Raw genomic sequence first — 13255 nt, forward strand, 5'->3', positions numbered from 1 at the left:
GCAGCCCCTGGAACCACGGCTTCCTGGGGTGTCTGCTCACACTGCTGACAAGTATAGTGTCTGTGCTGATGGTCCCCCCGGTTCCCTTGCCCCAGGCCTGCTGCACTGTGCGGGATGACCCTGTGCAGGGCACCCTCCCTCAGAGGAGGGAGTGACATGCTCTGCATCGGTGCTTTTGTGATTCACACTAGAAGCCTAGCGGACAAAGACAAGTCAGGAAATATTCATGTCACTGTGACCTGGACCACATTTCCAACAACAGATGAACTAGCATCTTGTAATTACATGTGCGTTACATGTAATTCTGTGTTCTGAGCCAAAGAAAAATCAGAAAGCTGCTTTCTTCACATGAGGTAGGTATGAACGGAGCAAATAAACCAGTATGCAAATGAGAATATCATTCAAGCTGGTATCTGCCGGATAACCTAAGTCTTTCATAGTTCTGAAGGGAAATGCACTGAAAATGTAAATCTAAGCCTTTGATCTAAGACTTCGGTACCTTCATTTATGCATGTGTTCACTTAACCAACATCATTAATACCTGTTTGTTCCTAAATAGCACCCTGACATATACAGGGTCAAGTGGTGGCTCTGTCAATAACCAGCGGGAATTTTCGGCAAGTCACTAAAACTTCTGAACTTCAAAATGGCAATCAATCAATCAATCAATCCTTTTAAAAAACCCAATTTGGGGGGCGCCTGGGTGGCTCAGTGGATTAAGCCGCTGCCTTCGGCTCGGGTCATGATCTCAGGGTCCTGAGATCGAGCCCCGCGTCAGGCTCTTTGCTCCGCAGGGAGCCTGCTTCCTCCTCTCTCTCTGCCTGCCTCTCTGTCTACTTGTGCTCTCTCTCTCTGTCAAATAAATAAAATTAAATTAAATTTAAAAAAAAAAAGATTCTCTCTCTTCCTCCCCCCTGCTCATGCTCTCTTTCTCTCTCAAATAAATAAATAAATGAATATTAAAAAAAAAAAAAAACCAATTTGGGGCACCCGGGTAGCTCAGTCAGTTAAGCATCCAACTCTTGATTTCAACTGGGGTCATGGTCTCAGGGTTGTGGGACCAACTCTGCATTGGGCTCCATGCTCCACAGGGAGTCTGCTAGGGGTCCTCTCTCTCCCTCTACCCCTCCCATTTGCATGGGTGTGCACATGCTCTGTCTCTCTAAAAAAAAAATAAATCTAAAAAAAATTCAATTTGAGTGGTGTAAACCTGGCAATTCACAGTGCTGTACCCTTGAGGCTAATAATATATGTTAATAAAAAAATTAAAAATTATAATAAATAAATAAACCTGATCTGCTACCATAAGGGGAAAAAATTCAATTTGATACATAGCCTGTGAATAACTCAAATATTCTAGGTCAGTGGTGTTTTAATTGGGCTTTGAGCAGCTTGAGGGTTCTACAGAGGTGTCTCAGGGACTAGTCTAGGAAAAATGGCAACAATTTGACAATGTGCATGAAGGGCTTTGAAATTTTCACACCCCTTAACATGGTACTTGCACTTATAAGGACCTAAAACACAGAATAAACTTTTTGCAAAAGGTGCAAAATGATATCCATTATAGCAGTATATTAGTAAGACAGAAAAAACAACATAAACACACAAAATACAAGGATACTTAGGTAAGCTATAGTATACTAACAGTTGAATATTATCTGGCAGTGGAAACGAAAAACTATAAATCTTATTAGGGAAAAACAGAATATGTTATAGTATATTTTTATAGTATATATATACTGTATAGTATACTATATTTTATAGTATAAAATATAAAATATTTTATATTATTATTAATATTAATAATAAAATAAAAAATTTTTAAAATAATAATATTTATTATGTTATTATATATATTTATTATATATAATAAATTTATTATATATTATATTATTATATATAATAAATATGATAAATTTTAATAATAATAAAATAAAAATAATAATAAATATTAAAAATATAAAATATTTTATACTATAAAATATAGTATACTATACAGTATATATATACTATAAAAATATACTATACTATACAGTATACTATACAGTATATACATACTATAAAATATATTTTATATATTTATATATAAATATATGTATATATATTATATAAATATATTATATAAATATATATATTATATTTTTATATATTTTATATAAAAATATTTTACTAGACTATAAGTGATACCATCAAGTAATAGTTATTTCTGGATGGCTGGGTTATGGAAAATATGGAAAATATTATTACTTCCTTTTATTTTTTATATTTTATATATTTTTTATATTTCCCAAATATTGTGCTGGGTGCAAGTCACTTTTTTACTAAAAAAATCATAGTAGGTATTTTTTCCAATGTTCATTAGGAAAATGTTCAAACACACAGAAAGACTGACAGAATTTAGGATTTTAATTCTTAAAAATTGAAAGAAGGATTTGTGCAGAGAACATGTATGTATTGCACCTACCTAGAATCTATAATGAACACAGACTGTCCTTGCTTTGTTGTATATGAATCATCCCACTGGCCACACATCAATCCATTGTATTATACTGAAGCATTCCAAAATAAATTGTAAACTTAAGGCACTAACATCTTAAACATATCATTAGTTAGAATTATTTTATTTTCAAATAAAAGTTACATGAAATACACAAGTCTTCAGGGTACCATTCTATAAGTTTTGACAACTGCACAAAACTATGTAACAAAAACCCTAATTACCATTATCACAACTCCAGAAAGCTCCTTATGCTCCTTCCCAATCTTATCTTTCAAAAGGAGTAATAACAGTTTCTGATATTTTCCATCCCCCATGAATTTCACTTGTCTTTGAACTTCATATAAATCAAAGCTTACAGCATGTGTCACTTTATGTACGATTTTTTTTTTTTTTAAAGATTTCATTCATTTACTTGACAGACAGACAGAGATCACAAGTAGGCAGAGAGGTAGGCAAAGAGAGAGGAAGGGAAGCAGGCTCCCTGCCAAGCAGAGAGCCTGATGTGGGGCTTGATCCCAGGACTCTGGGATCATGACCCGAGCCGAAGGCAGAGGCCCTAACTCACTGAGCCACCTAGGTGCCCCTATGTACGATTTCTTTCACTAAGCATGATAATTTTGAGATTTGTCCATGTGGCTGTTTGTTATCAGTGGTCTGTTTCTTTTTATTGAGCAGTAGTATTCCACAGTATAAATACCCCACAGCTTATTATCCATTCTCTTAGTGATAAACACTTCAGCTGTTTCCAGGTTTTGGTCATTTATGTAGAAAACTGCTAGATCATTCTGTACATCTTCTGTGAATGTATGTTTTTATTTCTCTGGGAACAAATGTAGGAATAGAATTAATGGGTTAATTTTTTAAATCTATAAGAAACTGGCAGAACTTTTCCCAAAAGAGTACTATTGTACACTCACATCATCAGTGTATGAGGGTTCCTGTTGTTCCAAAACCTTGACAACATTTAATATTGTCAGTAGTTTTAATTTTAGCATTTTGGCCTTTTCGAGGAGTACATGGTAGTACCTTGTGCTTTAGTTTGCATTTCCATGACAAAAAAGTATGTTAAGCATTTTTTTTTTTTTTTTTTTTTTGGTGCTTATTAGGCCCTTGGATATTTCCCTTTTTGCAATGTCTGTTTAGGTATTGTATCCCCATTTTAACTGGATTGCATCTTTTTGGTATTGAGCTTTAGGAGTTCTGTATTCTCTGTAATACCAGAATTTTGTCAGCATACTTGTTTTGCAAATATTTTCTCCCAGTCTATGGTTTGCCCATTTATTTTCTTAGTAGTGTGTTTAGATAGCAAAAGTTTTATATTTTGATGAGTCTAATTCATCTACTCTTCCTTTTATCATTATTGCTTTCTATGTTTAAGGAAGAGCTGCTCAGCTTGTGAAGATATTTTCCTACACTTTGTTCTAGAACTTTCCTGTCCAATACAGTCCATTAAACCGGTTTATATAGACAAATATAGACATTAGTTAAATAAATATAAACTAGCTAAAACTAAATAAAATTTAAAATTCACTTCCTGTTACAATAGACACATTTCAAATACCCAACAACTACTTATGACTAGCAGCTATTCAATGGACAATGACAGATATAGGACAGTCCTAACATTGCAGAAAGTTCTATTAAACAGTGCTGTTTTAGAAGCTTTATAGTATAGATCTATGCTCCATCTTGAATTAATTTTTATATGGTATGAGTAAGGGGTCAAGGTTGATTGTTTTTCCATTTGGATATCCAAATATTCTGACACCATTTATAGGAAAGACTTTCATTTCCCAATAAGTTTGTTCTGGTGATTTACTGAAAATCAAATGAACACAAATGTGTGGATCCAGTATTGGGATTCCATTGATCTTTTGGTCAACCTTTATGACAGTGACATGCTGGTTACTGTAGCTGTATATTGTCTTAAAGTCAGTTTCTTCCAGTTTTATTGTACTTTTTCAAGACTGCTTTATTCTAAGTCCTTTTATATTCTAGGTCTTTTTCATTTTTAATCAGATTACCAATTTTTACCAAAAAAAATCCTACTGGAATTATGATTTATATTCGAGTAAAGTTATATATCAATTTGGTAAGAACTAACATCTTAACAATGATTTTTTCAATTTGTAGTTATGGCATATTGCATGATTTAGGCTTTCCTTAGTTTCTCACGGCAATATTTTGAGTGATCAATGTATAATCCTTTGTGTCTTTTGCATGTTTTCCCCTAAATATTATAAGGCTTTTTTACTCTTTTATAAATGTAATTATTTTTAATTTTCTTTTTTTTTAAGATTTTATTTATTTATTTGAGAGAGAGAGAGAGAGAGACAGAGACAGAGACAGAGAATGCAAGTGGGGGGAGGAGCAGTAGGGATAGCAGGGGAAAGAATCTCAAGCAGACTTCCTGCTGAGCAGGGAGCCCAGGGCAGGGCTCAATCTCATGACCCTGAGATCATAACCTGAGTCAAAACCAAGAGTCAGACACTTAACCAACTGAGCCACCCAGGTGCCCCTAATTTTCATTTTCTAATTGTTTGTTGCTTATATATAAAAATACAATTAATTTTTGTACATTTATGTTCTGTAACCTTGCTATATTAATCTTTTGGTTCTAGAGGTTGTTTTGTAGGTGTCTTAGGACTTCACACACAAACAATGCTATCTATAAATAAGAAAGTTTGGCTTCTTTCTAATCGGTATGTTATTTCTTTTTCTTACTGTGGATTTAATTTATTTTACTTTTTCTAGCTCCTTAAAATGGACTCTTAGGTCATTGATTTTTAGACCTTTCGTCTTTTCTACCATAAGCATTTAAAGCCATAGTGTTTTTCCATAAGCTTTGCTTTAGCTGCATCTTACTCATTTTGAAATATTCTCTTCTTACCACCATTCAGTGTGCAATATTTTCTAATTTTTTTGTGTGATAGTTTTCTTTTACCCATGGATTATTTAGGAGTACGTTTTTAAACTTTCAAATATTTGAGATTTTCCTTTATATCTAATTCTTACTGATTTTTAGCTTAACTTCATTGTGGTCAGCAAATATACTCCTGAATTCAACTCTTCTAAATGTATCAAAACGTATTATATCCCCCAGCATATGCTTCTTCTAAGTGAATGTACCATATGCCTTTGAAAATAATGTGTATTCTGCTGCAGTTGCTGTATGTAATGTTCTATAAATATCTCCTAGATCAAGGTGATTAAAAGTGTTCACAGCTTCTAAATCTTACTGATTTTTGTGTCCAGCTCTTGTATCAACTGCTGAGAGAAGGATGTAAAATCTCCGATAATGCTTACTGATATCTGTATCTTTAATGCTGTGAACTATTGTTTCAATTACATAGTCACTATTTGTGACTGTTACATCATTCTGATAAGCTGATTCTTTCATCATTATGAAAAGCTGCCCTTCACTTCAACTGATACTGGTTGCCTTAAAGTCTACTTTATTTGGTATTAACGTCACCAGTCTGGTCTTCTTATACATGTATTTCACAGTATATATTTTTCTATTTAATTACCTTACTGTGTCTTTAGATTTATAGTAGACAACAGATAGATGGATCTTGTTTTTTTGTTTGTTTATCCATTCTGACAATCTGTGATATAAGTTGACCATATGTGGATAATGATCTAATGTTTTATGATTTTTTCCCCTGTGGTTTCTTTGGCTTTTTTGTTCTTCTGTTCATCCTTTCTTGTCTTCTTTTTGAATCATTTTTAAAAGTCAATTTTAATTTGTTAAATGGCTTCAAAGCTGTCTTCTGCATATCTCTTTGTTGGTCTAGGGTTGTCCTAGGGATGACAATATATAACTTTTTACAGTCTATTTAGAGTTAAAATTTTATGACATCCCATAAAATACATGAATGCTGTAATCATGTAAGTACCTTTGCGCCACTCATCCTTCATGCTACAGTTGTCATACGCACTGCATCTATATGAACAGTAGATCCCTGAACAGCGGGTTTGAAGTGCATGGGTCCATTTATACACAGATTTTTTTCAGTAAGTACAGTATAGTACCTTAAATGTAGCTTATCCTCCTTATGATTTTATTAATATTTTATTTTGTTTAGCTTACTTTGTTATGAGAATACGATATATAATATATATTATATATAATGTAAACCATCTGTTAATCGACTGTTCATGTTATTGGTAAGGCTTCTGGTCACCAGTACGCTATTAGTAACTAAAAGTTTTGTGGGGAGTCAAAAGTTATACACAAATTTTTGATTGCATAGCTATCAGTGCCCCTAACCCTTGTGTTGTTTAAGAGTCAACTGTATTACCAGTCACATAATGTAACGCTGTAATTTTCACTTACAACAGTCTGAAGCATTTTATATAAATATAGAGGGAAAGTGTCTGTTTTCTAATATTTATTCACATATTTATCATTTCTGATTCTATTCAGCCCTTCCTAAAGGTCCAAGTTTCCATTTGTTATCGTTTCCATTTAGCATAAGGAATATCCTTTAGCTCTCTTACCCTGCAGGTCTGCTGGTGTCAAAATCTGAGTCATTTTTGTGAAAGTACCTTATTTCATGATTTACTGTTAGGAAATAATACCTGATGAAGTATGATTTACACAAAGAGGTGGTGGGCATCAGATATAATATGTATGGTAGCATACCTATCAGGCTGATCTATTTCTAATTTACTAATACCTTAAAACCCAAAAGTAGGCTTCTGACAGATCTGGAGCAGTTATGTCTGCTGCTGAAGTTTCGACCACAGATGCAAGAACAAAGTGTTCTCATACTTTCTACCTGTCTGATTGTGGCAGCCCAGCCTGAATGGGAGAATACAGAGGGGAAGAAACAAGGTAATAGAGAAAAAACACAAAGAGAATTTTTGCCACTCAGAAATAACCCTGTAAATAGTAAAGTTACTATTTTCACTTAAATAAATAAATAAATAAATAAATAAATAAACCTAAAATTTGAGTTAAAAGAAAAAAAAACACAATTTCAGGTTGAAATGACTGAAAATTATTTACCACTTCTTCAATAAATTTGTGGGGTCTGTTTCCCCTCCCCTTGAACTTTGCTGGCCTGGGCCTGCTTTAATTAAAGGATGCCCAGTGAAGTGACTACAATAGTTCTAGGACCAGCATTAGGAAAACGTAACTTCTACACTGGTCTCATTAAACCCTGAGCTAGACAGATGTCTAGCTTGCTGGAGAGACCATGTGGGGAGGTGCTGGGACTACAGGGAAAGAGAGCAACCCATCTGGGCCCAACATCTCAACCACCTCCCACCAAGAGACTATTCGTGTGGATGAAGCTGTCTGGGGACTCTAGATAGGCGATTTGCCAGCTAAACACCACAGTAAACACCATGTAGAGAAGAATCAAAGTATCAAGTTCTACTAAAATTGATAATCCATAAAATTGTAAGATATGATGAATAGGGTGCTGTTTGAAGCTACCAAGTTTTAGGGCAATTTGTTACATAGCAAAAGATAACTGGAAAAATAGCTTAGACTTTAAAGCAAAATAATAAAAATGTGGGTTGATAACTTATGTAAAAGTAAAATATGTGCAATAATAACAAAAATAGAAGGTAAATAGAAAAATAATATTGTATATTAAGTGTCATAATGTCAAATCAAGGTAGGCTATGGTAAGATAAGGATGCATATTATAACCCTAGAGCAACATTAAATTATTAATTTTAATTATTAAAAATAATAATTTTAGCTCAAAAGTCAATTGAGGAGATAAAAAGGAAAGCAAAACACAGTTGACTAATCCAAAACAAGTCAGCCAATGAGGGGAAAAAAAGGAAAAGAAAACAGATAGAACTAGTAAAAACAAATAGAAAAATCATGGACCTAAAGTCAAACTTAATAGTAATTATATTATATGTAAATCAAATAAACATTTCAACTGAACAGCAGAAATTGTCAAAATGGGCAAATTAGGATGCCTGGGTGGCTCAGTCATTAAGCATCTGCCTTCGGCTCAGGTCATGATCCCAGGGTCCTAGGATGGAGCCCCCACTTTGGGCTCCCTGCTCAGTGGGAAGCCTGCTTCTCCCTCTCCCACTCCCCCTGCTTGTGTTCCCTTTCTCACTGTGTCTCTCTCTGTCAAACAAATAAATAAAATCTTAAAAAAAATAAAGAATGGGCAAATTAAAAAGGAAAATAAGATTCAACTAGATGCTGTTTACAAGAGGTACTCTTTAAATATAAAGACATATTTCAGTTATAAAAAAACCATTCTTTCATAAGAAAGCTATGTGAATACAATGTAGATTTTAAGATACAGTATTAGCATAGATAATTAGAGCTTATCATTTCTTAATGATAAATGGTCAGTTCATTAAGAAGACAGGCAACTGGGGCACCTGGGTGGCTCAGTAGGTTAAGCCTCTGCCTTCAGCTCAGGTCATGATCTCAGGGTCCTGGGACTGAGCCCTACGTCTGGCTCCCTGCTCAGAGGGGTGTCTCCTGCTCCCTCCTGACCCTTCCCAACTTATGCTCCTTCTATCTCTCTCAAATAAATAAAATCTTAAAAAATATATATATAAAAAGAAGACAGGCAACTAACAACATCAAAATACATAAAGCAAAAACTGACAGGAATGAAGTAAAAAATAGAGCAACCTACAGTCATCACTGAAGATTTTAACTCTCAGAAAAATCAATAAGGATACAGAATGTATATAAAAAACACCACTAATCAATTCTACCTTATTAATATTTAGAACACTATTCTCCCAAGCAGCAGAATACACGTTCTCCTCAGGTGTACATGAAATACTCATCAAGAGTGACCATACTTTGGGCCATAAAACAAAGCTTAGAAAATATCAAAAGAGGGGCGCCTGGGTGGCTCAGTGGATTAAGCCGCTGCCTTCGGCTCAGGTCATGATCTCAGGGTCCTGGGATCGAGCCCCGCATCGGGCTCTCTGCTCCGCAGAGAGCCTGCTTCCTCCTCTCTCTCTGCCTGCCTCTCTGCCTACTTGTGATCTCTCTCTCTGTCAAATAAATAAATAAAAAAAAAATCTTAAAAAAAAAAAAAAAGAAAATATCAAAAGACAGAAACCTGACAGAATATATGCTCAGGTGATAACGTAATTAAATTATAAATCAATACCTGGAAAATCTCCAAACATTTGGAGATTAAATTACACACTTCTAAATAATCAGTGGTCAAACAAAAAAATACAAGGAATATGAGAAAAATATTTTGAACTAAAGGAACTAAAGGATAGTGAAAATCTAATTTATTCAAAATTTATGAGATGCAGCTAAAGCACTTATAAGAAAAAACTTTTATAAGTGGAAATTTATAGTTTTAAACACCTTTATTAGAAGAGAAAAGATGGGTACCTGGGTGGCTCAGTTGGTTAATTAAATTTAATTCTAGATGTTAGTTATGAAAATTTTGGATATATGAATAAAAAATGGCTTACAATAAAATTATCATATACATTCTTTTATAAAAATTTTTTTAAAAGATTTTATTTATTTATTTGACAGACAGAAATCACAAGTAGGCAGAGAGGCAGGCAGCGAGCGAAGAAGGGAAGCAGGCTCCCCGCTGAGCAGAGAGCCCGATGCGGGGCTCGATCCCAGGACTCTGGGATCATGATCTGAGCCAAAGGCAGAGGTTTAACCCACTGAGCCACCCAGGCGCCCTATCATACACATTCTTTTATATCTGTTTCAGAAACTTTTTTTTCAGTTGGTAAAGGGACTGACTCTTGATCTTGGCTCAGGTCATGATCTCAGGGTTGTGGGACTGAGCACTGTTTTGGGCTGTGCACTCAACAGGGTGTCTGCCTGAGGATTCTCTCTCTCCCTCTTTCTCTGACCCTCCCTAACCACCCTCCCCCCAACTCTCTCTCTCTCTCTTTCTCTAAATAAATCTTTAAAAACAAAGAAGAAAAGGTTAAAATCAATGATTTCAGTTTCTACCTAAGAAAATAGAAAAAAAAGAGCAAAATATAGGTAAAAAAAAGGGAATGACAGAGTGGAATCAAATATAAAATGGGCAAATAATACAGAAAATCAATGAATAAAAATTTGGTTCACTGAAAAAAGTCAGTAAAACTGATAAACCCCTTGTCAGACTGATCAAGAAAAAAAACAAGCAAGCACAAATTATCAATGCCAGAAATGAAAGAAGGAATATCATCAGAGACCCATAGACATTAAAAGGATTATAAGACAGTATTATGAACAAAAAGTCATTCAATAAATTTAACACCTTGGGTTAAACAGACAAATTTCTTAAAAGACATAAATTAAAGCAACTGAGCAGAAAAACATAGAAAATCTAGTCCTATAATTAAGAAAGAAATTGAATTTTTAATTAAAACTTCCCAAAGAGAAAATTTGAAGCCTAGATAATTTCACTGTTGAATTCTATTAAACCCATCAACCTTACACAACTCTTTCAGAAAACAGAAGAGGAAAGAAAGAATTTGTTTCATTATATGAGGTCAGCATTTACCTGATACCAAAATTCAATAAAGACATAAGAAAATCAGAGACCAATAACCTTCATGAACACAGATACAAAAACTGTTAATGAAATATCAGCAAACTAAATGTAGCAGTAAGAGAATATATCAAGACAGAGTATAGAATTTAAAAATAATCAATGTAACCAATACATTAACAGAAAAAAAAGAACATCTAGAATCATCCTAATAAATAATGAAAACACACTGACAAAATTTTACATCCATTCATGATGAAAACCTGAAATAGGAATAGAAGAAAACTTTCTTGAGCTGATAAAAGGCATATATAAAAATAGAGCCTACGTCATAAGAAATGGTAAAAGACTTCACACTTTCCCTGTAATACTGTAAACAAGCAAGGATGCTTCTTTCTTTCTTTCTTTCTTTCTTTTTTCAAAGATTTTATTTATTTATTTGACAGAGAGAGACAGCAAGAGAAGGAACACAAGCAGGGGGAGTGGAAGAGGAAGAAGCAGGCTTCCCACCCAGCAGGGAGCCCGATGCGGGGCTTGATCCCAGGACCCTGGGATCATGACCTGAGCGGAAAGCAGCTGCTTAATGACTGAGCTACCCAGGCGCCCCAAGGATACCACTTTCATCACAACTAATTAAAAAAACCAAAAAACTGGTGAACCTAGCCAGGGTATTAAGGCAAGAAATAGAAATAAAAGCCACAAAGATTGGAAAAAAAGATGTCTTTATTCACAGATGACATAATTGGGTATGTGAGAAATCCACAAAAAATGACTAGAAGTGATTAATAGATAAAGCTAGGTCATGGGACAGTAGGTCAACATACAAAATAAATTTAATTCTGATGTTAGTTATAAAAATTTTGGATATATGAATAAAAAACTCCTTAAGCAAATTTTAGAAACTGGATAAACATTCAGAAATAAATTTAGTAAACTACAAAACACTGTAGAAATAAAGGCCTTTAAAAATGGAGAGACGGACTGCCAGAATCAATACTGTTCAACATCAATTTTTCCCCAAACTGATCTACTGATTCAACACAATCCTAATCAATATCTTAGCAGGATTTGTTAAAGGAAGAAATTGACAAGCTTATTTTAAAATTTACATAAAAATTCAAAGGACCTTTAATATCCAAAGCAACTTGAAAATGAAGAACAGTGGCGCACCTGGGTGGCTCAGTGGGTTAAAGCCTCTGCCTTCGGCTTAGGTCATGATCCCAGGGTCCTGGGATCGAGCCCTACATCAGGCTCTCTGCTCGAGGGGAGCCTGCTTCCCCCTCTCTCTCTGCCTGTCTCTCTGCCTACTTGTGATCTCTGTCTGTCAAATAAATAAATAAAATATTTTAAAAAAAAGAAAATGAAGAACATAGTTGGAGGACTTTATCTGATTTTGAGAATAGTAAAGCTACATTAATCATTACATGTAATACTGGAGGAAGAAAAGATAGATAAGCAGATCAGTGGAACAGGGAATCTAGAAATACACTGATAGTTATATGATAATTGATTTTTATGAAAGTACTAAAGCAATTCACCAAAGAATGGAAAGTTTTTTCAATAAAATTTTGAAAATCTCCATCTGAAAGAAAACAATCTCAACACTTCATCCTGTGCATAAAAATTAATTTAAGATAAATAGTCATAAAAACTAAAACTTTAAAATGTCTTGTAGACAACATAAGGACATGTAATTGCAACTTGTAATTGCAACATTAGCAATGATTGCTAATACAGGATAGAGAAAATATAAAACATATTTTTAAATATTGATAAATCGGACTTCATCAAAGTTTTTTAAAAGCTTCTGCTCATCAAAAGATGTAACAGTTCACAGAAATGAACAGTAATCCACAGGCTAGAAAATATCTCAAGACATAAGTTTGACAAAGGATTTGAATCCAGAATATGAAAGAGCGCCTACAACTCAATAACAAAACACAAGTAAGCAAAAGGTTTTTTTATGGGGCAAAGGATTTGAACAGACTTCATAAAAAAAGATACACAAATGGCCCAAAGCACACAAAAAGCTGCTCGATGTCATTAATCCTCAGGAAAATACAAACTTAGAATCACAGTGAGAGGACACTGCACCACCACAAGAATGACTGAAATGGAAGACTAACAATACCAAATGTTGATGAGGATAGGGAGCAACTAGGACCCTCATATATTGCTGGTGGGAGTGCAAAATGATGCTACTATTTTAGGTTTCTGCTTGGAAGTCTCCTAAAAAAAGAAAAACATACACCAATCCTGTGGTACACAACCCTATTTCTGAGAGAAA

At 34.2% G+C, this 13255-nt stretch overlaps 1 protein-coding gene across 1 annotated transcript in view; it reads right to left on the minus strand.

Annotated features, from left to right (window-relative positions):
• SOHLH2 (spermatogenesis and oogenesis specific basic helix-loop-helix 2) overlaps window positions 1-13255 on the minus strand; it is a 50518-nt gene that overhangs the window by 8696 nt on the left and 28567 nt on the right. The window lies entirely within an intron of this gene.

This window comes from Meles meles, chromosome 14 (genome assembly GCF_922984935.1).
Source record: "Meles meles chromosome 14, mMelMel3.1 paternal haplotype, whole genome shotgun sequence".
NCBI lineage: Eukaryota > Metazoa > Chordata > Mammalia > Carnivora > Mustelidae > Meles > Meles meles.